Genomic DNA, 27,920 nt, shown 5'->3' with positions numbered 1-27,920 from the left:
CTAATTCATTCCTCTGCATTATCTAGTCAGCTTTGCAACACCTTTAGATCATTCCTCATCTCAGTCAACGGGTTTTCCTATTCTACTCGGCTCTTCTTTATAGCTTCCATTTCATTTTTAACATATTTTACATCTCTAAACACTATCTTTTATTTCCTCCAGTAATTTGATCACTCCTCTTTTGAAATCTCGATCTAGTATGATATTGATGTCTATTTCACTGATCACACTTTCAGGGGATTTCTCTTGTTCTTTTAATTGGGAATGGTTTGTCTGCTTCTATATCTTGCTCCTACCTCTCTGACACTGTGGTTTATGGAGTATATGTTAACTACTGTGGTCCTAAAGGAGTTTATCTACCTAATGCCTATGTAGTAATACAACTAAGAAAGAGAAAAGAGAGAGAGAGAGACAAAGAATTTTAAAGAAGTGGTAATAAATGTTTGAAAACATTGTATAATACATAATAGAAGAACAAGCTGAAACAGAGTTTTGAAAAATGATAATAATAATAAAATTATTTTTATAAATTTAACTGGGATTTAAAAGGGGGGTGTATACAAGTGCCCAAGAAATAATAATTAATAGGATAATAGAAAATGGAATAGGTAAAAACAGATTAAAACAAGGGGGTGGTCAGAGTGTCCTGGATACTGTGTACTGTTAATGTGAACTCTTTCTGTATTCATCCTGGTTTGGAAGCTCATCTTGCTTTTTCCAGAAGCCCTCCATTGGAGCCCACATCTGTGCAGCTCCCAGGGTCTGTCAGCAAGCAGAACACTCCTACTCCCAACACTGGTTCCGGAGCAGCTCTCTTTACTCTGGGCTGTCTTGTCACTGCCCTGACTGATACCTCAGTCACATGTTTCAGACTGACCAGGCAGTAGTGGGCATCAAGCCCTCTCCCAGCCACATGGTCAGGGGCTGCATTACAGCCCAAAATTTGGCGGGCCATCAGCCCCCTCAGGGTGCCGGTCTCTCCACAGCTATGTGCCCTGTCACTGGTCTGGGTCAAAACCCAGCTCCTTGTTTGCATTGTCAGAGCAAGTTCTCTGAGGGAATAGGACAGTAATATCTTATATGTCTCAGACTGTAGACAAGTCCCCATTAGGCGCTTAAGGCTGCTAAGTCCTTAGGAGTGAATGGAGGTTTTGCTCTCGCTGCTGCCAGGGTGTAAAGCACCAGAGGCTATGGTGGCTGTGTCTGAACCCCAGGTCTCTTGTCCTAGATACTTTTGTGGATTTTCAGAGATTCGGAATGCACCTTTCCCCTCACAGGGCTAGTCTGCCTTGTTGTTTAATGGAGGGCCCAGGTTGTTTTCCCTTTGCAACCACAGCAATGGCACACAGCCCCCTCCATTCCCCTGGGCTGCCTCAGTGCAACCATCATCATCTTCCACCCAGGTCGGGCAGCATGGCCCTGCCCCCAGCTGCCAGGTTGCCTCTTGGGCTTGGTGTCATAGGGATCCTCTGTGCCTGTTTAACTTAGTACTGTCAGTCAACTTATAACATATAGAGGTTCAATTCTTGAAGGCTCCTCCTCCATCCTGCCGACCTCTCAGTTGGAGAGGGGAAACTCAGTGAATGAGCACCAGTCCTTCTTTGCTGCTCCCTCACTATGGGACCTGTCCCAATCTGTTTTGCCTTTTCTTCTTTCTTTCTTCATTGTCTTCTTCCAGATTTTTTGCATCTTTACCTTTTGGGACCTGTCCCAATCTGTTTTGCCTTTTCTTCTTAATTCATTTTTTTTACCAGATTTTTTGCATCTTTATCTTTGAAGAGGACAATGTTCTATCATAGTACTGCAGGTTCTCTGGTTAGTTGAGTAGGTCTGTGGATGTGAGTCTTGATGAATTTGTGGGAAAATGTGAGCTACGAGCATCATTCTTCTCAACCATCTTCGCATCCCCCACAAAAAGTCTCACTTTATGGTGGAAGTTAAACACAATCAGTAAATAGATGGAAAAGATGTTTCATGGAAATGACAAGAAAGTGCAGTTTGCAGTGCTCAACTCATACAAAATACGTTTTAAAATAAGGGCCCCAGTGAAAGTGAAATATGAGATTATATAAAAAAAGAGATCAATATAAAAATACAGTATTACACTCATTAAATTATATATGGACCCAACACTGTAGATCCTAAGAATAAAAAGAAATATTAGACATGAAGGAATTAATTTATTATAAAACAATAATAGTAGATGTGTTGAACAACTCACTATTCTGATGGCCATATCATCACAAAAGAATATCTGTAAGGAAACAGAGGTATTAATGGCATATTAGGTCATTTGAACCTAACTCAGGTATTGGACATTGCATCAGAAAAGGAGAACACATAAACTTCTCAAGTGTGCTCAGGATGTTATCTAAGGAATTAACCACATATTATGTCATAAATTGAGCCTCAGGAACTTTAAGCAAATACAGATTACAGCAAATATTTCTCCATACATAAAATTATGGAAATATGCATCAACTCTAGAAAGAAGAACAAGATAAGCACAAATATGAGATTAAGCCTCATCCTTTAAAAAATAAAATAAAACAAGGTCAATGATGAAAACAAAGAGGTAATAAAATCATACCTGAAGACAAATTACAATGAAAACACAGCTTTATCATATATATGGGATGCAGCAAAGCAAATCTAAGAAGGAAGTTTAGAAAAATTGAGGGCTTCTCCAAGGAAAAAGAAAAACCTCACACAAAGGAAAATGTTAACCAGCCAAAATAAATAGATATAAGAATAAACAAAACACAAAGACAGTAGAGTGAGTAAAGTTTAATGATTAGGTTGAAAATAAATAAAATAAATATTAAAAATTAAATAAAAATTCATAAAATCAACAGTTTTTTTCTTAAAAATATTAACAAATTGATAAGCATTTAGCCAGGATTATAAAGAAATACAGAGTCAACCCAAACAAAATAAGAAATGAAATGTTAGAAATAATTTCTGATAGTACAGAAATGCAAACAAAGATTATGAAATCACTCTGAGCAGTTACGTGACAACTAACTGGATGACCTTAAAGAAATGGACAAATTTCTTTAAAAGTACAGCCTGTCAACACTGAATAAAAAGAAAACTGAAAACTTGAAAAGAGCAATCAGCATAATTTAAATAAAATCTATAGTTTTAAAAACATCCTTTGAACAAAATGCCTGGATGTCTTCACTAAAACCTCTTTCCTCTAAACTATTTCAAAAAATGTATTAGGAAGGAAAATTCCCAAATTTATTCTATGAGACCACTAATAACATGATAACAAAACCAGTCAAAGACACTAACAAAAAAAAGAAATGAAAATGTAAAGCCAATATCCTTGATGAATATACATTAAAAAATTCTCAACAAAACATCAACAAATTAATCCAGCAATACATAGAATTTATTATACACGATGATTAGTTGGACTCCGTCCAGAGTCACAGGGATGTTTCAACATACACAAGTAAAACAGCATGACACATATTTTATAAAGGAAGTACAAAATTCACAGGACCATGTCAATACACACAGAAAAAGCATTAGACAAAATTCAACATACATTCATAATCAGAACTCTCATGAAAGAGATTATAATGGGAACATCTCTCAACATACTATAGGTCACTTATAACAATTTATAATACTTAGGGGAAAAGCTGAAAGCCTTCTGGGTAAATTCAGGAATAAGACAAGGATTCCTACTCTCAGCACTTCTGTTCCATAGTAAAAGAAGAAAGGAAAAGGAAAGAAAAAGAAGAAAAAGAAATGCAAAATGGAAAGAAAGAGCAAAGTTTGCACCAGTACTGATGACATAACAATTTACATTGAGTCCTAAGTTCTCCACACAGACTAATATCAACAATAAGTTATTTCAACAAGGGAGCAGGGTACAATATTAATGTAAAGTTGTCTCTGCATTTCTACACGTTAATCATGAGATACCCTAAAATGGACGTTGAAAGCAATACTATTTAAAATCCCAGTCTCCCGAATATCTTGGAATAAATGTAACCACATATATGAAAGATCTAAACACTGAAAATTAAAAAACATTGACAAAGAAATTAAAAATGTTTCAATAAAATGGAATGATGTCTTGTGCTCTTGGATTGAAAGAGTTAATATTGTTAACATGGCCGAACTGCACAAAGAAACCTACAGATTTAGTGCAATTCCTGTTATGAAGCTGTAGTATTTCCCACAGAACCAGAAAATAAATAACTCTAAGTTTTACATGAAACCATTAAAAATTGTCAAAATGATCTTGAGTAAAGACAACAAATCTGGAGGAATAAACCTCCCAGATTCCTTACTATAGTAAAAAGCTACAGTAATAAAAGCTGCATGGCATTGGCACAGAGGTATAATCAATAAAATCAGATAGAGAGCCTAGAAATAATTCCACACACCTATGAGCACTGAATAAATGATAAATGAGGCAAGAGTACACAATGGAGAAAAGACAGTCTTGTCAATGGATGGTGTTTGGAAACCTGGACATCTACATGTAAAACAGTGAAATGAGAGCATTCCCTGACATCATATACAAAAATAAACTCCAAGTGTATTAAGGACCTAAATGTAAGACTTGATACTATAAAACTTCTAGAAGGGGATATAGGTGATACACTATAGGATATATATCACAGGAATATTTTCTTGTTTCAGTCTCCTAAGGCAAAAGAAATAAAAGCAAAAATAAGCAAGTGAGACCTAAATAAACTTGAAAACTTCTGCACAGATAAGGAAAATTTGAATGAAATGAAAACACTGCCTGTGTAATTGGAGAACATATTTGCAAATAATGCAAGTGACCAGGGGATAATAGATGCAAGTTAATAGATGTAACATGGATTTAGGTTACACAACTTAATGTGAAAAACAAAAACCCAATCAAAAAAAGAGCAGAGTACCTGAGTTAATATTTTTCCAAAGCAAACCTACAGATAAGTAACATGCTAGTGATAAAAATGCTCAACATTACTAATTATTAGTTAATAGCAGTTCAAAACCACAATGAGGTATCACTTCACACTGGTCAAATGGCTATTATCAAAAAGTCGTAAAATAGAAACTGTTGGAGATGACTTTGAAGAAACAAATCACTTGTATACACTTGGTAGGAATGTAAATTTGTAGAACTTTTTTTTAAAACAATATTCAGATTTTTTTAACACCTAAAACAGAACTACCATATGAAACACTAACACCTCTCCTTGGAAATATCTGGAGAAGAAACCCTAAATGAGTAAAACCAATGTTCACAACTGTACTGTTTATAATATGCAAGACAGGGAAGCAATCCAAGTGTCCACAGTAGACTATGGACTTAAGAACATATGATGATTCTGGAAATATGCAATGGAATATTACTCAGCCATGAAAAAGTATAACACATGGTTATTTCAGCATCATGATTGGACCTAGTAAATATTGTGCTTGGTGAAGTAACTTAGACAAAGACAAAAGTATATAATATGAAATATATGTGGAATCTAAAGAATAACAAATATATGTGTACATCTATATATAGATATCTGTTGATAGATGACAGATAAGTAGATACATAGAAGGATAGATACATAGACACATGATAGATAGACATATAGCTAGACAGTTAGATTGATAGATAGATAGATAGATAGATAGATAGATAGATAGATAGATAGAGACATCATAGAGAGATAGAGAGATTAGATAGACAAGACTGAAAGATATGGGAAATAATTTATATTTACCAAAGGGGAAGGGAAAGACAATTTAATGGTAGGACACTGAGAGATAAAAAGTAGTATACAAAAAGGAGATAAGCATCAAGGATAATCTGTATAGATCAGGGAATTACAAGCAATAACTTAAAATAATTGTATGTTACAATTACTGTAATAATTTATAATGCAATCTAATCTAAAAAGTGGTTGGAGTCACTATACTGTACATCAGAAACTACACAATATAGTACATCTACTGTTCTTCAATTAAAAATAAAACATCTCATGTATAATTTAGTCCTTTTTCTGCTGATAGCATCTTCCTTTAATATTGTTTCAATTTTAGTCTTTACCTTTTATGAATACTGACTCAAATTATTTCTATTTCTGTTTTAACATGTTACCAGATTGATGTACCTATATTTATTGCAAGTGAATTACTATTTTTCTCTCTTTAAATCATATAAAATAGAAGCATTTAAAAACATACCTAAGGAAACAGTTGCAACATTCTCATGGTCTTTGCTTAGTATTTTGTTCAATATTTTGCGTATATTTGCCATTTTATTTTTCTTAGAATAGCTCTTTCCTGAACCTCTTGTAAGGTGTCTAGGTTTTGTTTTTTACATCTCATTCAGGTTTCTTTGTCTGGTAAAGTCCTTATTTTCACTTTACAAATAAGTGATAACTGTGCAAGTTAGAGTATTCTTGGGTGGGAGATTTCTTATTTCAGTAGTTTGAAAATGTCTTTATAATTACCCTCGGCTTATGTTTTCTGCTCAGCAATCTGCTGATAGCCTAATGGGGGTTTCTATGTAGATTAACATAACTTTTCTTGGCTGCTTTTAAAATTTTACTCTGTCATTGACTTGCCAATTTGCAGATGACGTATCTTGAAGAAGGTCCCATTGTCTTAAAGTTATTGGTGTTTTGTTGGCTCACGGACTTGTATATCAGTTCCTTACCCAGGTTAAGGAAGTTATCAACTATATCAACTTTAAATAAACCATCAACTGTCTTCTAACTTTCTTCTCCCTCCAGGATTTCACTCTAATATGCACTTCCTGAAGAAGTCTGATGGCTATTGTAGAATATCCTCACTTTTTAATATCTTGAATCTCTGCCCTCTCCTATCATTTCTTGTTTTGTATTTGTGAGTTTGCTAATCTCTCTTCCACAAGAGAGTCTTCATCCAATACTTTCTGTTGCATTCTTCATATCACTTATTAAGTTCATGTGGTCCTCCAATAATGTTTGGTTGTTTCATAGTTTCAGTCTCTTAGGTAATGTATACATTATGAACATTTATTTTATTCCTGAGCTCACTAAACTGCTTTCTGAGTTTTGTTTTTTGTATTGAGTTTTTGTATGGCATCTCTTTGGATTCTCTATTAGTTATACGGCAATATTCCATGACTTTAAATTTGTTTGCTGCAGTGTTGATGTTTGTGTGCGTGTGTGTGTGTGTGTGTGTATGCATTTGCCTGTGCATGTGTGTCTTTGTCTGTGTCAGTGTCTGTGTGTGTGTATCTGTGGGTGTGCGAGCCCTATAATGTTACTGTGATTGGTCATGGTCCTGGTAAATTATTTCTCTGATGACACTAAAAACCAGATTGGGATTTGGCGTCCTTGCTTTTGTTTTCTGGTAGTTTGCAATATTGCACAATTTTTGGTTTTGCTTAACTGAGCTACCTCTGAAAATATTTCAAAATGGCACATTCTAGTCGCTACTGTCTGGATAAAAGATTGTTTACATTGTCACTTCTTAGACTTCTCTGGTAGTTAATGCCACCGTTGTCACTTGGCCGGTGAACCCTTCCTTTTATCTGATATCCCTTAAGACACAGTGCACACATTGAGGAAAGGTGTAAAGACAGATGGGTAGTTGAACTCAGGCAACTGCCTTTGCCATGTCCAATGTTTCAAGGTACATTGTCTCCCCCACTGTGAATGGGAAGTAGAGAGAGTGTCATGAATGTCTGAGTGTCAAAAGGTTGGAAATTCTGTCTCCATTTTGGCTCCCTCCAAGTTACCTGTGACCATGAGTACTGGTGCAGTTGGAGGCTGATGCTGTGTGAACCAATGAGACCCTGATTCTACTGAGAACTCTGAAACTCTGGGCTCAGAAACCCTAGTAAGTGGACCATGGTCACAGGCACCAACTCTGCTCTTCCCTCAGTTCAGCCAACTTTATGTGTTTTAGCCCACCAAACTTCAGCTGTACACATGTGTTCTGGAGTATTGTTTTGTGTTGTAGTTATTTTTCTTGAGATGTGATCGTTTCACTGACTGTAGATTTAAGGGGAGAGACAGAAATAGTTGAAACTTATGACACTCTTCTCAAAGAATATGATTTTACGTTTAAAATCTTAAATTCTAATAAGTACATTATAAGAAGAGCAAAGAAAGTGAACTAATCACCTCCCTTAATATCAGAGTACTACAAAATACTTTGTTTTTCCTGGGTGTTTTCTTCAATATTTTCCCACATGCATGCACATTTTAGTATAATATATGCCTATAATCTCTTTAAAATCAGTTAAATTATTAAAATATTTCTCTGTGCAGTAAATATAGCCCTGTTGGTTCTCTAAGTTATTATTAGTAGCTTGCATATTTCTGTATTCCCCATCCTTCTTCCCTGTCCCCAGTGGAAACCACTACTTGGTACACTACACATATATATATGATTCTGTTTCTGTTTTTTTATGATAATTTCTCTTATACATTTAGTTTCCTCATGAAAGTGGTAACATAGAGTGTTTTTCTCTGTATGACTTATTTTGCTATATGCAACACTATCTGGGTCCAGTCACATTGTTCCAAATGGCAGAATTTTATTTTTTGATATGACAATGACTAAGTTTTTATTATGTTATCTATATCTCACATCTATCTCTGTCAATCATCTGTTGATGGGCAGTTGATTTGTGCTTCTATCCTTGGCTATTATAAATAAAGATGTTAAGAACGTTGGGGGTAATATATCCTTTAAATTTAATGTTTTCATTTTTATCAGATTTATAACAAAAACTGGAATTGTGGCTACATATAATATTCCTATTTCTAGTTTCCTTAGCACTGTCCACAGTTTTTTAATAGTGGATGCATCAATTTATATTTCCACCAACAGTGTACCTGGGTTCCCTTTTATTGACATTCATATTAATGTTTGTCATTTGAAGAATTTTTTAATAGCCATTTTGGTTGCTGTGAGATTATAATTCATTCTGGTATTGATTTATGGTTTCTTAATTAATAGCAACATTATGTTTCTTTTTATGTACATGAAAATCATCCACATGTCTGTTTTTGAAAAGTTTCCATGAAGATCCTTCAACTGTTTTTAAGTTGTGGTATTTTTTTTTTAAATAATGAGTTTAATATGCTATATATACATAATGGATATTAACACCTTGTTGGTTTCATAGTATGAAACTTCCTTCTATTCTGTGTATTGTCGTAGTCCTGCTGAAGGTTTCCTTTGCTCTGCAAATGGTTTTGCATTTCACAATTATACAAGAAGTGGAATCACTGTATCCCATATTACATCTATTTTTTCCTCAGTATAATTAAAAAGTTATTGTTAGTTTTCCTTTTTTTGTTACTTAGTAGATAGATCAAAAATACATATTGCAAAGATTTATCACAAAGGCACTTCTGCTCCTGTTTTTTTCAGAGATTGTACAGTTTCAAGTTTTACATTTAGGAAATTAATCCATTTCTATTTTATTTTGTATTCTATGGAAAGAAGGGCTCTTCCATTTACCTTTTACATGTAATTTCCAGTTTTCCCAAAACTACTTGTTGAAGAGACTGCCTTTTTTCCATTGTATACTCTTGCCTCCTTCATTATAGACTAATTGACCATATGTGTGTGTGTTTATTTTAGGGCTCTTTATTTTGTTCCATTGATCTTTGTGACTCTATTAGTGACATATTTTGATGTTTTGATTACTGTAGCTTTGTAGTATGTTCTAAAGTCAGGGAGGATAATACTCACAGCTTTGTTCATTTTTCAAGGATAATTTTTGAAAATTTGTGCCTTTCAGAATTTAGTGTAAATTTTATTATTTTTCTCCTTGTTTTGTGAAGAAACATATGGATTCTGTGAGAATAGCAATTTACTAAAAAGAAAAACATGAGAAAAATTGTAAAGTGTGGAGGATAAATCATACAACATTAAACAAGCAATGGATTGCTGCATAAATAAAAAAATACAAAAAGAAATATAACAACAAAAACAAAGACCTTGAGATATAGCAAAAGCAGTATTAATAGGGATGCTTATAGGAAAACAATCCCACTTATACAAATAAGAAATATCTATCTCTTATAACATAATCTTACAAACAAAAGATGATGCAAAATAATAAACAAACTTGTTAGTAGAAAGAAAGAAAGCTGATAGTTTGGAACATAAATACATAAAATAAAGATTAAAAGTAGAAATATCTAAAGAAACTACATAATGGCCTTTGAAAGATAAATAAAACTGATAAACTTTAATGAGACTCATGAGCAAAAAAGAGAATGCCGGTTAAAAAGCTGCAAAATATATGAGAAGTTACAGCTTATGTCAATGGAAAAGAAAGCATCATAAGATGATACAACAAATTATATGCCAATTAAAATGGAATCCCTAGAAGAAATGGACAATTTCCTAGAAAGATCTAATCTCCAAAATGGAATGAGAAATAGAAAATATTAACTGATTATCACTAATGAAATTGAATAAGTAATTAAACAAAATCTCCCAAGAAACAAAATTCCAGGACTTGACAGTTTCACAGGTGACTTCTGCCAAACATATACAGAAGAGTTATCACCTATACTTCTCAGAGAATTCAAAAAATTTGCAAAGGAAAGAAGGTTTCCTACCCCACCTTTCTGTATCACACTATTACTAAAACAGGAACAAATATCTCATAAAATTACAGTTTAAATACTACTGATAAGCATACGTGAAAAAACATCAATAAATATTAGCAAAGCAAACAAAACATTAAAAGAATTATATAGTATGATTAAGTCCCTTTTATCCCACTGATGCAAAAGTGATTCATCACCCAGAAATTTATCAATATGATACACCAAACTAACAAATTGAAAAATAAAAATTATATGGTAACCTCAAAAGTCCCATAAAATGTTTTGACAAATTCAGTATCTATTTATGATTATATTTCTCCTCAAAATGGGTATGAGGAAACATAACTCAACACATTTAAGGTCGCATATGACAAGAACTCAGCTAACATGACACTCACTGATTAAAAGCTGAAAGCATCTACTGTAAGAGCAGGAAGAAGACAAGAATGTTCACACTTGCCACTATTATTCAGTATAGTATTGGAAATTCTAGCCATAGCTATCCAAAATAAAAGTGAATAAAATATAGGTATTTCTGAAAAGGAGTATAAGAATCTGTTTGCAGATGAAATACTTAAACAGAAATCGTAAAAAAGACACCACAATGCTATGAGTGCTTTTCAATGCATTTGGTAAAATTTCAGAATGTAAAATTAACATACAGAAATCTTGCATTTCTACACACTAACAACAAGTTAACAGATACAGAAAGTGAGGGAACTGTCTCATTTACAGTTGCATTACAAAAAAAAATCAAGAAATGTATACAAAAAAGGAGGTAAAAAACCTGTACTCAAAATACTATAATATATTTATAACAGAAATTGAAGATAATGAAAACAGATAAAAGGATATACAGTGTTCATAGATTAGGAGAAAAATATTGTTTAAATGACAATACTAGCCAAGAAAATACACAAATTAAATTCAGTGCTTTTCAAAATAAAAATGGCATTTTCAGACACTTTTAAAAAATAATTATTACATTTACATGTAAACACAAAAGAGTTGAAATCACAAAAAAAACGAAAGTAAAGATAACAAACAAACTAAAAACACAAACAACTTTGACAAAGAACAAACAGGATGTAACACTTTCCCTGATTTTTAACTGTAATACAAAGATACAGTAATGAATATGGTAGTGGCATAAAACAAACAGAATAATGGAACACAACAGAATGCCTAAAAATGAAATCAGACAGTTATGGTCATTTAGCCCATTACAAAAAAATGAATATACAGTGGGGGAAAGGTAATCAAAAGACACATGAAAATGGTCAACATGACTAATCATGAGAAAAAAGCAAGACCATAACTCAATGAGATATTATGTCACTCCTGTCAGAATGCCTATAATCAAAAATGAAACAAATATAAATATTGTTGAGGATGTAAGAAAAAGCACCCTGCTGCACTGCTTGAGTGAATGTAAATTTGTGCTGCTTCTGTGGAAAAGAGTATGGAGTTTTATCTAAAAATTAAAAATGAACCAACATTTCCATAACTAAATACTTATCCCAAGAAAACATAAACACAAATTTGAAAAGATAAATTCACCCCTATATTCACTGTGGCATTATTTAAAATAGCCAGGCTATAGAAGCAAATTAATTGTTTTTCAATAGATGATGGATAAAGAAATGTGTGTTTATAGTATATATATCTACCCATCTATTAACTACAGATTTATCTATATTTATATATATATATGCACACTAAACATATATATATATATATATATATATGCACACACACACATAAAATTACAATGGGTTATCACTCAGCTATAAAAAGAATAAGTTCTTGTCATTTGCAAAAAATGGGTAGAACAAGAGGGTAATATGTTAGGTGAAAAATGTCAGACAGAGAATGACAAATTTAGAATAGTTTTACTCATATTAGGAATTTAAAGAAATGAACATAACAAAACAGAAAAGAAGTTATATATATAGAAAATAAAAGGTTGCTCACATGAAGGAGGGAAATGTGGTGAAGAAAAACAAATAATTGAGGAAAATTAAGAGAGAAAATTATCCAGTTGCAAATTAAAAGATCAGGGACAAGAAATTTACTATGTGGGGAATAGTCAATAACTATGAATTATCTTTAAATAGCAACTATCAAAACTATATTTATTGTTGTGATCAGTTTGACATGTATTAAAAATAGCAAACATTATGTTATGTAAGAGGAACTAACACAGAGTTATAGATTAAAGTGCACTTCAAAAACAAACAAACACACTTATAGAAAAAATAATTTGATTTGTACATAACAGAGGCAGTGGTTGGGAAAGGAGAATTTGATTAATGCACTCAAAATCTACATACCTCCAGCAGTAAAATAAATCTGTTCTAGGGATGCCCTGTAAAAACATGAAAATTACAATTATTACTGCTTTATGTTCTATATGAATGTTGTTAAGGGGATAGACCATAAGATTTCTCATCACAACCAAAAGACAAATTGTATTTCTTTAAAATTGTATCTAAATTAGATAATGAATTCTCCCTAAACTTGCTATGATATTTATTTCTTAATACTTATAAATCAAATCCCTATCCTGTGCACCTAAACTCACACAATCTTTTATGCCAATTATATGTCAATAAAAGCGTTAGTAAAAATGGAAATTTAATGATCATGGTTTCCCATGTCATTTTTCATGATTCGTTTTGCAGCAAGTAAACTTGAGTCAAGATATACTTATCATAGGTAAATATACTAATAAATAAATGATTCAAATAAATTATACATAAAGATACTAATAAAATTAGGGTCTTACCATGCTTTAAGTTTTCTTCATCTTAGCCCACTGCTTCTGTAGGCATCAAAATTTCACTCTGTGTATTCATCTGAGATTAGGGAATGGATACAAATTTAAAACTGGCTGCTCTTGTTGTGAGTGATAAAGTTCAATGTCTGTGACCAATGGTCTCAACTCCCCGACAGCATCTGTAGGAAATGAACATGCTAGGTTGCAAAAAATCTCAGCATGGTTAAATCTCATAACTCCTACAATTCTTAACTGTTTTGCAATGGGAATGCAATACTGACAAAGTCTTGATTTTCAATAACAATGTGGTGTTTTCTCATGGTTGCATTAGGGTATGTGAGGATAATCCCTCAGATACACAACAAATATTCTTGCTCAAGTGCTGGGCAAAGAAGTGCAAATTTCTGCATTATTAGGACTGAGGACTGCTCTCAAAATGATGACTATGCTCACTCTATTCCAGGTAATACAAGGAAAAAAGTTTATTGCAATTTCAAGGTGAACGGGAATAAGTCAGTGTTCCAGTCCCTATAAACTAGTCAACGGGTGTTCAAAGCCAAAGTAAGTTGTGTCAACAATGAGAATTAAAAGAAAAAAACTTAGACATAAGTTTAAATTAAAAAGAGGACACAGTCCAGTGCTGGGCTCTGGGGACTGCAGAATGTATATGCCTCAGTCCAATTCAAGGATTCAGTGGCTTGGCCCTAGCATCAGCTCTGGATTCAATGAACAGGTAACAATTAGTATACAGGGAAAAATATAATCTACCTCTCCCTAATCTGAAGACAATCTGGTGGCTCAATGAAACTCTTAATTCACAGACATTCTGACAGGTGCAGAGGAAAAATTCACTGATGACTCAACTAAGACAAACGTAGTTACTGCTTAACAATCCATCTTCACACACACACACACAGTGGTAGAGAGATTTGTATTATTTAATGGAAGAATTCAGTGGGTAGAGCTCAGAGTATAATTTTCAAAGCATCAGCCAACTTTTGTACTTTTGCCAATAGTCTAGCTTTTCCCAGGTAGAAAACTACAGATGGACAAACAAATAATATTCTTCCTTAGAATTTCTAATTTTGTAAGTAAACTGTAGCTTTTGACTTATCAGTATAGAACCTTGTTAAGATGATCACGGTAAGACCCACTGTGTGATAAGAGAGCTGGAAACAAGCTGCTGAACCAGCCCATCTGAACCCCAGACTGCTAATGTAAGCAACAACATAGCCACCATCAGATTTGAGCTGACAAACTTAAAAACTTGATGTTTCTGTTGTAGGAAACACCACTGCTGTCCAGACACAATTCTCCTGCTGCAAGTGGGCTCTTTTATTCTCTTGGTGAAGGTCATATTTATGGGATGTTGTTAGAGGTTACACTGGTCAATTTGCCCATTCTCCAGGTTATCAAAGGCTTTCTTCACAAATGGAGACACATTTTCAGGACTCAATGTTGCCATTACGGTCTTATCAGATGACACTAGCTGCATCATTGTGAGTAAAAGCCTTAGGGTCCCTGAAATTGCCTACTATTTTCCCAGCATTTCAGGGTATTTCACATTCTGAATATGCTTCACCTTTTATTTTAAATTAATGGGAAACCATCAAAGACGTCCATGAATATTTTATATTTCCTAACATCTGTATAAATTTGGTATTCTTGCAGTTGGACAAATTTTTAATTCCACCACCCTCACCTCCTTCTAGTCCACATATTTTAGATTGCAATTTGGTTACTGAATACGAGAACCCCAACCAAGGGGATAGTACCACTTAGATACTTCCTTTGTGAAGGTTAGAAGGGGCACAAGTTATGTAGGATGTATAAACCTACATTAATTGTTTGCAACGTCACTGTCTCTTCTGGAAAAAGCTCTCATTCTAAGATGTAAATTAATCATAAGTCAGTATAGTTATTGGTATGGAGAAGAGAATCAGCTGTTTTGTGTTGGGTGGGTGATGAAGAGACAGGAAAAACTCCAGCAAATGAGAACGGATTGCTTTATGCCTCTGGAGGCATGAATTAAGAAGTAAATATTACTTTGTCTCCTGTACCTACCTCCATTTACTGTCTTGCGTGACTAGTCCTTGGGATATGAAAGATCTAGTTTGCGGTGAAGAGTAAAGACCATAATGAAATAGTTTGAAAACCATGAGAGTTTTGTTGTTTCAATAAAGTAGATTTTGCTTAAAGTCAACATGTGTTTTTCATTCACTTAATACGAAAATGCATCCTGTGACATGTGCTGTGCATACTGTACTGGTATCCAAGTTAGACAAGGAAAGGGGGATAGACAGAAAACATCAGGAGGAGGTGGTTTCTGTGCTGAGACTGGGAAAGTCTAAGTAGATGAAAGGAGGACATCCAAAGTCCAAGGATGACCTGGAGTATATGTGGTGAGGTTGAAGCTAACATAGTTGACAATCGTTTGCCTGGATATATTTCCACATACAGTGAAACATAAAGATATACCAAGGTAGTGAGATGCCAGATTTATAAAGAAATGACTAAACCAAGATGATTCGTGGGCTTAGATTTGGAAAGGAATTAAGTGCCACCCTGAGGATGTAAGCTTGTCTTTGGCTTGAACATAAAAGCAACATAAACTATTGACTTGAAAATATAATGTAGACTCTTGAGGGCAGGAAATGAAAGCACCAATTTTAATGCTTTGAAAACAGCACAAAGAAGACCATAGATAAAATTACTTCTTAAATTCTACCACATGCTGAATGTGCCATCTGAGACTACATCATGTGACCTTCATGATTCCAGGAATGACATAATAGAGACCATGATCCCTGGGCCGGTTCCTGCATTTATCTCCTGTTCCAGCTTATCCTAACAACACTTTTAATACTTTTCAGGGTGAACAAGAAACTACTTAGTGCTTTTCCCCCTCTCCATGTTTTAGTCTTTTTCCAAATTCTTCCATTTTCTCTTCCTCCTTACAAGACAGTATTTAAATTTACTGCCATATTGTTCCATCAAATGATCATATCAAGTATCTCATTTTAACTGTAAATGTTAACTTTGTCTCCCATTTAACACTTAACCTAATTTAAAAAAATATAAGGTAAATACAGGTACACATCTATGTTTCTTGTTCAAATAAGAAAAGTGCAGATATTTGTCGACATTTGCCAACATCAATTTTAATCTTTGTAATCCTGCATAAACTGGTAGTCCTCTGGTAGATCCCTTGTAATTAGGATGACGTTCATAAAGTGAAGTTGGCTGATGAGTTGGCCTTGAAAGAGAGGTAGCTGATGTATCAGCTGTCACTCTCACTGGAAACCGTGCGTTGCTCCCTGGTTGAAGTTTAGAAGAACGACCTTCTTTGGCAGATATGTTGTGATATCCATTTGGAAAAACAGAAGTCTCCACCATCAGTCCAAAATAATTACTCTGCATGGGAGACAAGATGCTGTACTGAGATGTAGAATTTGTAGTTTTAATGAGTTCATAATATGGTCATTTGCTTCAGTGTATCTGCTTTGAGTGTGCCTGTGGACAAGGTTCAACTGATTTAAAATAGCATGCTGATCCACTGCAATTTGTTCTGGTGGTCTAACTGACCTTGATGATTGAGCAGAAAAATCACCGCTGATCGGGGTATTTTTATCACCATTTATTTGTCTAGTAGGGGGCTTTCTAATTAGAGGCATATTTAATTTTGCAACAGGTAAAAATGCACTTTCTCCACTAGTGTCAGTCACAAAAGCAGAATTATGTTTATCCACATTACCCCCTGCTATAAAGTGCTTCTTGTTGAAATCTTCAGCCAATGAAGATAACAGAGAGGCATTTTTAATCCCAACTCTTCTTCTTATTCTGATTAAAAGCTGGGGAAAGACTCGTTTAAAATTTGAATTATGGTAGAACTGCTGCTACAAAAATAGAGAAAAATTTTAGTAATATTTTAAACCAAAATACAAGACTACAATAAGCCTAACGTATAAAACATCAGATTTCACGTTTACAATTGAAAGAAAATATCATCAAAATATGAACATTGCTGACTATTTTTTAAATTTCCTTATTTTTAAAATACAAATTTAAGTAGTATAGTCATCAAATTAAAGAAGTTACCATTTGCAGTAACGGTGAATGCCACTTTTCACAAGCAGCTTTAAATACCTTTATATATATTTCTGATAAGATTCATAATTTCAAGCAAAGTTTCTCTGAATCTTGAATACTTATGGCACTGTCCCCAATTTTAGAAAAAAATAAAGAATTAAAGACTTGGTAATTTTATTCAATTTTCAAAATCTAGCTTTAAATATATATTACCATTGATTGATGTACAACATAAACTTTCATATATGTTACCAAGTGGTTACTAAAATTTCTGAATACCTTACTTAAAACAGACTTCTTTTTCTTCTGCCAGAAAGTCAGCTAGACAAGCAGATCTTTGAAATTCAGCCGCAATTTACTAAACCCATAAAGGTTAAGCTGTCTAACTAAACTTTTCATACTTCCAGTTTCAAATATTCTGAAAGAGGCCTTTCTTTCCAAAACTACCTTCTTAAAGATATCTTCATCAATCACGATGGAAGATCCATTATCATCCCACCAGATGGATTTATATTGGTTACTCCTAGCCATTTTCCAGAGATTTCTTGGAAATGTCAGAGAACGAAAATAATTATCTTCATCTGATTCAGAGACACAATGTGTGTAACATGGTCTTTTTATCAAAGATTCTTCAGACAAACTCTGAAAAGCATTTTCTTCAATCACAGACCTCAAGTCCAAGTCCTCAGAGAATGTTTGATCACACAATAGAGATCTACCAGAGTTACCTGAAACAGTTGGTCCATCTTTATGAGACACATCTTGAAATTCTGAAGAAACATGTGTCATCTCAAATAACTTTTTCTACAGTTACTTTTCTAATCTGCATGATTTTGAGCACTGCAACTTCAAATGCTGCTTTGACAGGACTGCACAGATAAACTGCTAGGCCATCACAATGGTTCTCAACCTGAGTAGCTGTGGCATCATAAAACGACGGGTCTCCTAGCAACCCAAGTGTAACATTCCGCCTGTGTTTACTTCTCATTCATCCAGTTAAAATGAAACATAAATGTTGCTTATTTTTATAGTGTGATGTGGAAATATTTTCCCCACAAAATCTTTTTAAATAATTTAATTTTGGGGTCTATGAAATAAAACCAATCTCCATACTTTTGTACACAAATTAATACTTGATTTGTGAACATGAAATCAATAATGAAAAAAAAAAAAAATAATTTTAAAGATTTGGAATTTAAAGTGAAATTTGTGTAAAACCTCTACAGAAAAAGTATAACAATTTCATGATCATTTTATACTCTAGATTTCTTTTTCATGGGTTAATTGATCATAGGTGTGAGGGATTATATCTGGGTGTTCTATTCTCTTCTATTGATTTGTGTCTGTTTCTGAGCCAGTATCATGTTGTTTTATTTACTAAAGCTTTGTAGGAGTGCTTAACATCAGAGAATTTTACACCATTACATTTAATACTCTTTTTCAAGATTATTTTGGCAACTCATGATCTTTGTGGTTACATATAAATTTTGATATTATTTGTTCTATATAATGGAAAAATCTCATAGGTATTTTGACATGAATCACACTAAACATAGATTCCATTGGGTTGAAAGGTTGTTTCAACCACATAGTTTCACATCATTAACATAAGAGTTCTTTTCATTTCTTTGGATCAGTTTTAATTTCCTTCACCAATATTTTCAGTTTTTTAACGTATATGCTTTCAACTTATTTGTTAACTTCATTTCTAGGTGTTCTTTACATATATATATATATATAATTATATACATAATAAATGTAAACTCGTTTCCTACACAAATACAGCCGGCAGAAGGCAGTGGCAAGACATATTGAAATTCCTGAATGAAAGAAAGCTGTAATCAAAGATACTATATCAAGCAAGTCTATCTTTGAGAATAGAAGGAGAGGTAAATAACTTCCACACAAGCAAATACTTAAAGAATTTGGCAAGAGAAAATGAAATAATGAAAGATCTACTCTAAATACAAAAGAAGCAGGATTCTATAGAAAAGAGAAAGGCATAATTATAAAGGCAATATCTACAATGACTTACAACAGAATAAATATGATGTTGTAAAAGAGAACATCAAAATTTTTAAGGGTCACAGAATGAAACAGGACAATACAGAGTATTTTCTTCTTCTTTCTCTTCTCTGTAGGATGGGTAAGAGTTTGTATTATTATCAGTTAAAATAAATAGATACATTATGGGTCAATATAAATACACAACAAGGTAAACATAAGTCAAAATCTTACAATGAAATAGCAAAGCCATAAAGAAACCAAGATAATAAAAGAAAACTATCAAGCTACAAAAAGAAAAAGAAATGAACAAAAAGGAAATACCACATAAACTGGAAAATGAAGTTCCAAATGGAAATAAACACCAGTCTATCAATAATTCTCACAAATGATAATGGACTTAGTGCTTCAATTAAAAGATATATATTGTCAGATGGGATAATATAACAAGACCCTACATAATGAAGCATACAAGAGACCCAATTTAGTAAGTGGAAAACACAATTGAAAGTGAGAAGATGGAAGAATATATTGCATGCAAATACACATGACCAGAAAGCAGGACTAGCAGTACTGACTTCACACAAATAGACTTTACAAGAAAGGTCATAGAGAAAGATAAACAAGGACATGATATGATGATTAAAGGAGCAATACAAAATGAGGGTTTTATACCCATTAATACTTATGCACTCAATATAGCAGCACCTAAATACATAAAGCAAATACTAATAGATACAAAGAGAGAAATCGCTGGGAACAAAATCACAACAGGATACTATAACACCCTATTACCATCACTGGACTGCTCTTTCACACAGAAAATTAATAAGGGAACAAAGATACTAAAACATGATAAAATAATTGGAGATGGTTGATACTTCCAAAAGAGTAGTTCTCCCAAAAACAGAATATACATTCTTTTCCAATACACATGGAACATTTTCAAGGAAAGATTATAAACTCAGGCACAGAAGAAGCCTCAACAATTTAAGAAGATAAATATTATTTCAAGCATCTTTTCTAAGTATAATACCATGAAACTAAAAATAAATCATAGAAAAACAGGGAGAAGAAATGACAGCATCCAGATTAAAAAACATGGTACTATAACAAAGGAGGGAGTTGATGAATTAAAAGAAGAAATTAAAAAATATCTTAAGAAATATGACAAAACACTTCAAAAAGTCTATGGAATACAGTGAAAGCAGGTTTAAGAGGGAAGTTCATAGTGACAAAGCCCTCCACAAAGGAGAAGTACAATTTCAAATAAATAATCTGACGTTCTATGTAAACTAATCATGAACAGTAGAGCAAACAAAACCAAAAGTCAACAGAAAGGGGGAAAAAGTAAAGATCAAGGAGGAAAGAATTGAAATAGGATTTAAAAAATAGAAAAAAATTAATCAAATTCTTTTTTGAAACTTTAAACAAAATTGACAAATCTCTGGGAAGGATCTCAACAAGAAAAGAAAGAGAACCCAAATAATATAAGAAATGAAAATGGAGAAAATACAAAGAGCACAACAAATTTACAAAATATCATAAGGAAATATCAAGAGCAACTGTACGGAAACAAACTGGATAACCAGGAAGTAATTGAGAAGTTTTTGGAAACATTCAGCCCACCAATATTGCATCAAGAAGAAACTAACCATTTGAACAGACAGATCAACAGAAATGGAATACCATTATCAATACAATAAAAAATCTCTGCAAACAAAATTCAGACCCAAATACCTTCACTGGGGAATTTGACCAAACATACAAAGAAAAATCCATACCGGTCCTCCTAAAACACTTCCAAAAGATTAATATGGAGAGAGTACTCCCAAACCCACACCATAAGGCCAACATCAACCTGATACCAAAACCAGACAAAGACAATACCCCAAAAAGAAAATTATAGGCCAATATCATTGATAAACATTGATGTAAATGTCCTCAAGAATTAATTAACAAACAGAATCAAACATCATGTAAAAAAAAGATCATGCACCATGGTCAAGTTAGGTTCATCCCAGGAACACAAGGATGGTTGAACTTATGCAAATCAATCAATCAATTGTGATACACCATATCAACAAAAGAGAAGACAAAAACGATATGATCATCTCAGTAGATGCAGAAAAAGCATTTGATAAAATTTAACATCTATTTGCCATAAAAGTTCTTATCACAGTGGGCATAGAGGGACCATATCTCAACATAATGAAAGCTATTTATGACAAGTATATAGCCAGGAAAATACTCAATGGTGAAAAACTGGAACCCTTCCCACAAAAACCTGAGACAAGGCTAGGATGCCCATTCTCACAATTTCAATTCAATATAGTCTTGGAATTCCTAGCCACAACGATCAGGCAAGGAAAATAAACAAAACTTTTCAGACTGGGAAAGAAGAGGTAAAATTGTCATGTTATGCAGACATGACACTGTTTATAGAAAACTGTAAAAGCTTCACAAAAAATTACTTAGGCTAAAAAAGGAACTGGGCTAGGTAGTCAGATTAATCTACAAAAACCAATTACATTTCTTTACATTATCATTGAATCATCAGGAAAACAAATTATGGAAACAACCACTTTAATAACTGCACCCAAAACTATAAAATGCTTAAGAATAACTCTGACCAAGGTGGCAAATGACTTATACATGGAGAACAAGGAAATATTGATTGAGGAAATCAAGAAAGATTTTAAGAATTGAAAACATACCCAATGGTCTCATAATGGAAGCCATAATATTGTTAAAATGGCCATAATGCCCAAGGTCATTCACAAACTAACTGAATTCCTATCAAATTATGCAAAACATTTATTTTTAGGACTGAAACAAATGATCATAAGATTTACACAGAATCAGAAAAGATCCATAATTTCCATAACAATATTGAAGACAAAGAGGCTGGAGCAATAACCCGCCTGGTCTCCATACACTATAGCTACAATAGTTAAAACGACATGATATTGGTACAGAAACAGGCATATGGATCAATAGAAGAGAATAGAGAGCCTAGGAATAAATCTACAGGCCTATGTTCAATTAATATTTGACAGAGTAGCCAAGAATATGACAGAGAAAAGGCCATCTCCTCACCAACTGGTGTTGGGAAAACTGGAGAGCAGCATCAGAGCAATGGAGTTAGAACAATCCTTCAATCCAGACACAAGAATAAGCTCAAAATGGCTTGAAGACTGAAATGTAAGGCAAGACACAATATATCTCTTAGAAGAAAATATTGACAAAACACTCTGAGATAAATCTCAGCAATGATCTCCTAGAACAGCCTATCCAGTTAATGGGTGTAAGAGCAAAATTAATAAATGGGACCTAATTAAACTTATAAGCTTTTGCACAGAAAATGGAACCATAAACAAAGCAAAATGACAACCTACAGGATTAAAGAAAATATTTAGAAATGATGCAACTGACAAAGGCTAAATTTCCAAAATATAAAGACTTCATACAACCTAACAATAATAAAAAAACAAACAAGAAACCCAATCTGAAAATGGGCAAAGCCCTAAACAAGCATTTCTCCAATAGAGACATACAAATGCCACACGATATATGAAAAAAATATAATTGCTCACTATCATTATCAGAGAAGGGCAATTCAAAACTATAATAAAGTATCACTTCACAATAGTCACAATGGCCATCATTCAAAAGTCCACAAACAATAAATGCTGGGGAAGCTGTGGAGAATGGGAACCCTCCTACACTGTTGGTAGGAATGATGTTGATGCAGTCATTGTGGAAAACAGGATGGGGATTCCTCTAAAGTATAAAAATAGACTCAGCATATGATCCAGCAATCCCACTTCAGGGTATACATCAAAGGGAACCCTATTTCAAAAAGACACCTGCACCCCAATTTTCTTAGCAGTGCTATATACAACAGCCACGAAATGGAAGCAACCTAACTGTCCAACAACAGATGACAGTATTCAAAATTATGCTGTATTTACAGAATGGAATAATATTCTGCAAAAAAAAATGATAAAACAGTAACATTTGCAGCAAAATGGATGTCCCCAAAAAGTGTCATCGTAATTGAAATAAGCCAGAAAGAGAAAGAAAAATAACACATGACATGACGTATGTAGAACCTTAAAAAAAAAATTTGGATATGGACACTATGATTTCGTCTACAAAACTGAAACACAGTAGCAGATCTACTTAATAATCTTATGATTACTGCAGAAAGGGACTGGTAGACGATATATTTGGGAGATGTAGATTTATAAATGTTATCCATTATATATAAAAATAGATGTTTCCAAAATGTTTTTTGTATGACACAGGGCAGTAAGTTAAATAACGTGAAGTAATGTTTAATAGGCACAGAAATATATGCATGTACGGGAACTCTGTGCTATACACCACAGATTGACACATTGTAAATGGCATACTTCAATGATATATAAATGAATAAATATGTAAATAAATAAATAAATAAATAAATAAATAAATAAAATTTAATAATAAAATAAATACAAATATTCACACTTCTTATATTTACACATCAAGATTCTAGGAGTAAACACAAAGTATAAAGAAGAAAATTGAATGAATGAGAGCAAGGCAAATAACAAGAGAAACAATTGAAAAGATAAAAAAAATCCTAAGTCTGTTTCTTTTCAACATAAAGTAGACAAATTTTACGTTTGTTAAGAAAATAATGACTCAAATTAAATTAGAAATAAAAGAGCAGATATTACCACTGATGTAGAGGTGCATAGCATCATAAAAGTTTACCACTAGCCAACGATTTGAATGACCTAGAACAAAAGACAGATTCCCAGAAACATATGTCTTCCCATACTGAATCAAGAAGAAATTAGGAAGTTAAATTCAGCAAAAGTGTTTAATAGTAAATCAGTAATCCAAACCTCCCAAACCAGAAAAAATTTACAAGATGACATTACTGGTTAAATCTGTCATATATTTGAAGACAATTATTCACCAATTCTTCCCTAAAACTTTCAAGAATTTGAAGGGGGTGAAAGATTCCAAAGAAGTTTTATGATGCCAGCTTTATGTGCACAACCAAGCTAAAAAGGACATTAGATGCAAAATATAGAACATTATCCCTGATGAACATATGTGCCAAAATTCTCAACAAAACACAAGCAAAATGATTTCAACAACACATTTAATATATCATACACATATACGAGTTAAGGGATTTATCCCTGGGTTTAAGGATACGTCAAAATATTCAAATCAATAATGGTGACATGCCTCACTAAAAAAATGAGAAATAAAACTCACATAAACATCTCAATAGGTGCAGAAATAGCATTATATATAATGCAACAACCTTTAAATATACTCCAAACTAATTAAATTAACCCTTCAGTGGCACAATATCATATACACACAAACACTGTGTGGAGAGAAGCGAAGCAGATCTCTGTTTATTGATTCATAGAAAAAGGGCTTATATAGGACATGAACAATGCCTCACATATTATCTAAGTTATAACAATGTTAATAATGTTAAACTGTTTATGTCCCCACGCTCCTGCAGTAAGCACAGGATGTTAAATGATCAAGGATTGTTTTAAATTTCATCATGGAATTTCATTAAGAAGGTCATCTCTTATCCAGCCGACTTGCCTGTCTTAGGTTGTCCTCCTCTGACGATCTTACCCATCATAGGCTATCCAGCCATCCGTACTGGATACATTGAGTAGGCCATTACTTATCCAGCCTGGATACGTGACATTCCTCACAGCTTGTTTGTCAGTTCAGCCCAAGGGCTTATTCTCTAGAGCCTTCAGACAGGGGCCTACAAACCCAACATCCCTTGACAGAAAAATGGATGAAGGAAATTTGATGTATATATGCAATGCAATCAATACTTTGCATTCCTATCAACAGTGTTCACGGTGTTCCTTTTTCTACACAATCTCACCAACATCTATTCCTTTTTTTGATGAGAGCCTTCTGACAAGTGTGAGGTCTTGTCTCATTTTTGGTTTATGACTTTCCTTATAATTTATAGCTCTGAACATATTTTCATGTGTCATTTTGCCAACTCTATGTTTTCTACAGAAAATTGATTCAGATCTTTCTATTCAGTTCCTACGGACACATTTTTTAACTGGATTGTTTGGTCTTTTTTTTGTATTTGTGGTGTATGAGTTTCCAATATAGTTGCATATTAACTCTTGATTGGAAAATATCACTTGCAAATATATTCTCCCATTGTGTTCATTGACTTTTCATTTTATTGATCATTTCTTCTGCATTGTAAATCTGTTTAGAGTGATACAAACATATTTTGTTTGTTTTCCATCTGCTTCCCTTGCCAGAGGAGACATATTTAGAATCAAACTAAGTCCAATGTCAGAGTGTACTTCTTATGTTTTCCATCTTCTTCCCTTGCCAGAGGAGACATATTTAGAATAAAACTAAGTCCAATGTCAGAGTGTACTTCTTATATTTTACACAAGGATTCTTTGTTTTCAGATTTTATGCTTTATATGCCCAGGAGTGGGATTGCTGGGTCATATGATAGGTCTATAGAAAATTGCCTTCTGCTCATTTTCTGGCTGAGTTGTTTGTAGATTTTTGAAATGGAGTTGTATGAACGATGTGTGTAATTTAGGAATTAGCCTCTTGTTGATTGCATTGTTTCCAAATGTTTTCTCCCATTTGGAAGTTCATCTTTTCATTCTGTTTATTTTGCTATATAGACTCTTTTCAGTTTAATTTGGATCTATTTGATTATTTTGCCTTTATTGTTTTCAGCTTGGGAGAGTGACATAAGAAAATTTCACTACAATTTATGTCTTGTTTTTCCTATGTTAGTTTCCAGGAGCTTTATTGTTTCATGTATTAGATTCAGATATTTAAAACATTTTGAGTTTATATTTGTACAGTGTGATGGAGTGTTCTAATTTCATTGATTTACATGTAGATGTCTAGCTTTCTCAACATCACTTGCTGAAGACTGTCTTTTAGGCATTGTATATTTTTGTTTCTTTGTCATAGTTTAGTTGACCATAGGTGTGATATTTTATTTCAGCCTCTGTGTTCTGTTCCAGTGATATAGATGTTTGTTTGTTTTCCAGCATTGTGCTGTTTTGATTACAGTTTTTGTAATATAGTCTGAGATCTGGGAGGTATACGCGTTATGCAACAAAGTTTGTTCTTTCCCTCATTGTTTCTTTTGCAGTTCTAGTTCTTTTGCATTTCCATACAAATCTTAGGACTGTTTTAAGTTCTGTGGAAAATATCATGTAGTTCGAACTGAATCACTTTATATCCGTAGACATTTTTAGTAGTATACATATTTTAACAATATTAATTCCTCTAAAATAAGACCTTGAAATTTCTTTCCATTTCTTTGCATCAACTACAAATTTCTTTATCAGTGTCCTATTGATTTTGTTATCTTGAATTTTTCATACGTTTTTCATTTTTGATCTGATTTCATATGGATTTTTTAAAATAATGGAATATTTCATTGTTAATGTAAAGAAATGTGACAGTTTTTGTATATTAATCATCAATCATCCTACTTTGCTAAATGTCTTTAATAGTTTTAATTGTTTTCATGTGGAGAATATTTAGTGTTCTCTATATAGATTATCCTGTCATCTAAAATAATACCAGATTTACTTCATTCAATCCAACTTGAATAACTTTTTTTCTTGTCTGATTGATGTTGCAAGGACTTCCCATACTGTGTTTAACAGAAATGTTGAGATTGGGCATCCTTGTCTTATTCCTTAATTTGGCTTTCAGTTATTCACCTTTGCATATTATGTTGTCTGTGGGTCTGTAATTAATGACTTCAGTTATGTTGAGATATATTTCCTGAATCCTACTTTGGTAAGAAGTTTCTGTTTTTGTTGATTCTACTGTTCTTGTTGTTGTTGTTGCTGCTGCTGTTTTAATGAAAGAAAGTTGAAGTTTGTGAAATGCTCTTTATCGATTTATTGGGATGACCAAGTCATTTTCCCTTTTTCTTTTGTTAATGTGGTGTATCAAACTGATTGATTTCATGTAATTTCAACCTCTCTTATGATCCTGCAATGAATTAACGTTGATCATGTTGTATGATTCATTTTAGATATTGCTGGATTTAGTTTATTAATAGTACTTATTTTGAATTTTCGCATCTATTTCAATCAAAGTTATTGGCTTCAAATTCTCTTTGCTTGTACTTTGTTTGCTGGCTTTGCTATCAGGGTAATGAAAACTTCATAGAATTAATATGGGCGTTCCCCACATCTTCACTATTTTTGAATAGTTTGAAGAGTATAAGTCCTGCTTTGTATTTATGTGCAATTCTCCATGGGAGCAGTTTAAATCTGCACCAATGTTTAATGATTTTTTTAAATGCAGATTCTATCTTTCTTCTAGTAATCAGTTTGTTCAAATTATTTGTTTCTCCTTATCTCTGTCTATTTCTAGGCATTTGTCTATTTCTTCTAAGTTGTCCAGTT

The 27,920-nt window shown here is 33.2% G+C and overlaps 1 long non-coding RNA gene across 1 annotated transcript; it reads right to left on the bottom strand.

The window, feature by feature from the left end:
• Positions 1-2,160: 2,160 nt before the first annotated feature.
• LOC140694102 (uncharacterized) lies at positions 2,161-18,331 on the bottom strand. The gene is made up of 3 exons (XR_012069853.1): positions 18,177-18,331; positions 13,369-13,538; positions 2,161-2,254 (listed from the first exon to the last, which is right to left on the bottom strand). It is a non-coding gene; the product is annotated as an uncharacterized lncRNA (long non-coding RNA).
• Positions 18,332-27,920: the final 9,589 nt, after the last annotated feature.

This window comes from Vicugna pacos, unplaced genomic scaffold (assembly GCF_048564905.1).
Source record: "Vicugna pacos unplaced genomic scaffold, VicPac4 scaffold_20, whole genome shotgun sequence".
Lineage (NCBI taxonomy): Eukaryota > Metazoa > Chordata > Mammalia > Artiodactyla > Camelidae > Vicugna > Vicugna pacos.
Note: the sequence above shows the minus strand (reverse complement) of the source record. Positions and strands in the feature narration are given on the sequence as shown.